This window comes from Lycium barbarum, chromosome 7 (assembly GCF_019175385.1).
Source record: "Lycium barbarum isolate Lr01 chromosome 7, ASM1917538v2, whole genome shotgun sequence".
NCBI lineage: Eukaryota > Viridiplantae > Streptophyta > Magnoliopsida > Solanales > Solanaceae > Lycium > Lycium barbarum.
In genome coordinates this window covers 118,006,210-118,009,936 of record NC_083343.1, presented here as the reverse complement: position 1 = coordinate 118,009,936, position 3,727 = coordinate 118,006,210, and positions in this window count along the sequence as shown.

Here is a 3,727-nt window from a genome sequence, read left to right as displayed (position 1 = left end):
ATCTACAGTAGCGGATGTGGGTTCCCGGGAATCCATATCCCTCACCGTAGATCCTGTTTTTATACTGAAAGTAAATGAATAGTATAAATATTTTCAGATGCACACTCATAACCAAATGAGCGGCTGGTCCGATGGTGTGGAAGGAGCCCCTGGATTGGACATTGTCCAGCTGACGCGGGATGCTGGACTCTATATTTATTTTTAATTCCATTTGCTCGCAGAAGGTAGAAAACTACTACTGTACTATGTTTTTCTCTCTTTTTCTTTAAAAAAATATAACAGCTAATAAAATATTACTTTTACCCAAAATTTAAATCAAATTTGAAACCAAAAAATAGTGAGAAACAAGAAAAACTTAGGTCTAAAATAGTGAGAAACAAGAAAAACTTAGGTCTAAAATATTATTGGAACCCACAAGCACTACAAGAAAGTATAGAAATCGCAACAAAAAAAAGTATATTTGGCAACAACTTAGTTTTATTGTTGGCAAATGATATTTTTGTTGCCAAAGAATTTAATTTTGTTGTCATAGTATTGATTATTGTTGTAAAAAGTACTTTTGGCAAAAAAAAAAAAGTTGTTGTACGTTGTTGCAATAACAGTCGTTGGGAAAAGTTCATGCAACAAAAGGTAGAAAACTACTACTGTACTACGTACGTTTTTTTCTCTCTTTTTCTTAAAAAAAATATAACAACTAATAAAATATTACTTTTACCCAACTTTTAAATCAAATTTGAAACCAAAAAATAGTGAGAAACAAGAAAAACTTAGGTCTAAAAAATTATTGGAACCCATTTAAATTCTTGGATCCGCCTCTGCTTCTAGACTCTAGAATGTGGTCTAAAATATGATATAACATTGGTATGACTATAAAATATCACAATTAATTATATCCTGCAAGTTTGGAAAAGGGAAGTATATTCTTCCATTTCAATATATGTGACATAGTTTGAATTGATACGGAATTTCAGATGGAGAACATTTTTTAAACTCATGGTCTAAAACATGACATAACATTTATGTGTCTATAAGAGTTTGAAACTTGTGGCCTAAAATATGCCATAATATTTATGTGATTATAAAATTTCTCATTAAGGATAAAATGGAGAATGTAAAGTTAATTATTTCAAATTTTAAACAGGATGTAAAGTTAATGGAAGGAGTATTATATTATGAATTCAATATTGTTTGGTATAATTCGCAGTCCTAATATGGAGTTAAGTAATTTACATTGACGGTGTAATTTTGTGCATTCAGAGTATATTGATAATCTCGAAAAGATATTTGGTAAACTGTTACAATTAATTAAACTACACAAATTTTGTATATAACGATATATACACCTAAAATTTTAGCTTTAGCACATGAAAGAATATGACGGGGGCTTAAACATGACAACTAATGCACACTAACAGGCTAACAGCTAATTAGGCCGGCCTAGACACTACAAAAAAAAAAAAAAAAAAAAGGTAATTTATGAAGGTTAAAAGTTATAATTTGCTAAGGTTTAAACCTCCGCTATTTGCTAGTGAAAGTTAAAGCCTTCACGAATTGTAATTTTCTATCTCCGCAAATTATTCATTTTTTTTGTAGTGCTCTATTTATTTTATTTATTAAAAAAAGCAGCTCTCTATTCAGTGTAAGTGTATTTGGCTCTTAATAGTGTGTTAGGTTATGTTTAAGCCTTGCCATATTCTTTCATATGCTAGCGGTAAACTTTTTAGGGTTTAATACTATTTTTAGTCCCTCACCTATCAACAGATTTTTATTTTAGTTCTTGTAATATTTGAGAAACACATTTAATTTTCAGTAGAAATATGTTATATCTTGGATCATTTTTAGAATTGTATTACTGTTAAATGTGAAGTAACAATACAAGTGTAACATAGCACATGGTTAATCAAGTGGTTGAAGGTAATCATCATTAATTTGTCAATATTCACAAGCAAAAGATTAAAAGTGCACATTTTAACTAATATGAAGGTCAAATATGCTTAATCAAATATTACAAGGACTTAAATTAGAATTTATTAGTAACTGAAGAACCCACAATGATACTAACCCTAGAAGTTCACTAGCAAATCTATATATAATATAAAGCTAGACATAGACAAGGTGATGTGACATCTCTCTATGGCCTAGAATGCTATTTATCTTTTTTCTCTTTTTTTTTGGATTTTCTTTCATTTTAAAATCAAATGCTACTACTAAATAATTCAAAAGTCACTCTCTTGATTCTCTTAATTACACCTCTTAATTATTTTAATATACCTTTTCCTCCACCTCTCTATCCGTTTGTTTTCTTTAGCTCTCTCTAATAAAGTCATTGTAACTGTTTCCTATATAAATTGTTAATCAATAGAGCATAAGAATTCTTCTACTATTTAAGTCGGAAAGAAGAGTTGCATTTTGTTCATCCAGTTAAATGTCTTGCATATGATAGAGTGATATTGTGTTTTTTAATTCTGCCAACGAATTGAGGGAGTAATATTATTTTTGCCGGATTATTTGTTTCCCTACATTGTTGTTTTGTTTCTAATATAATTAGATTGATTTGTTTTATCACAGATCTTTTTGTTTAATTTTTGTGTTATTGCAAATTTTTGATTGTTGCATTTTTTTCCTTTCCTTACTCTAGCAGAAGTCTAAGAACTATGATTCAATTAAATATGCTTCGATTTTCTTCTACCATTTATCGACATTACTATATTCTATCTTGAGAAAATTAATAATATGATCAATTATATCCTTTACATATTAATGTCGTAGTTGTTCCGCGCGAAGTGTCCACTACTTCACTAGTGAAAGAATACGACGGGCTTAAACATGAAGAAGTACTATTCAGTTGAAAACTTTTACTCATATATACGTCATATATAACTTAGTAGTTAGATATACGAGGATGCTCATATTAAAAAAATATGGTACTTTGGTGAAGAGAGAAAAGAATAGATCTCACTTGTCCATTTTAATATTGAAATTTCTATTTTTCTGCGATTTAGGCATAGTTTTGTCATTTCCTGATTTCCTTTTCGTGGAAAAGGATCTCATAATGGAGCAATCAATTTCAATTACTATTAATTACTATAATTACGTTACACTGTCCATTGTTTCACTTAATAAAGGTGAATAGGTGACACATAGCAAGGGCCTATGCCTTGTTGGGAGAATAATACATTGCCGGATTATTTGTTTCCCTGCATTGTTGTTTTGTTTCTAATATAATTAGATTGATTTATTTTATCACAGATCTTTTTGTTTAATTTTTGTGTTATTGTAAATTTTTGATTGTTGCATTTTTTTCCTTTCCTTACTCTAGCAGAAGTCTAAGAACTATGATTCAATTAAATATGCTTCGATTTTCTTCTACCATTTATCGACATTACTATATTCTATCTTGAGAAAATTAATAATATGATCAATTATATCCTTTACATATTAATGTCGTAGTTGTTCCGCGCGAAGTGTGGACTACTTCACTAGTGAAAGAATACGACGGGCTTAAACATGAAGAAGTACTATTCAGTTGAAAACTTTTACTCATATATACGTCATATATAACTTAGTAGTTAGATATACGAGGATGCTCATATTAAAAAAATATGGTACTTTGGTGAAGAGAGAAAAGAATAGATCTCACTTGTCCATTTTAATATTGAAATTTCTATTTTTCTGCGATTTAGGCATAGTTTTGTCATTTCCTGATTTCCTTTTCGTGGAAAAGGAT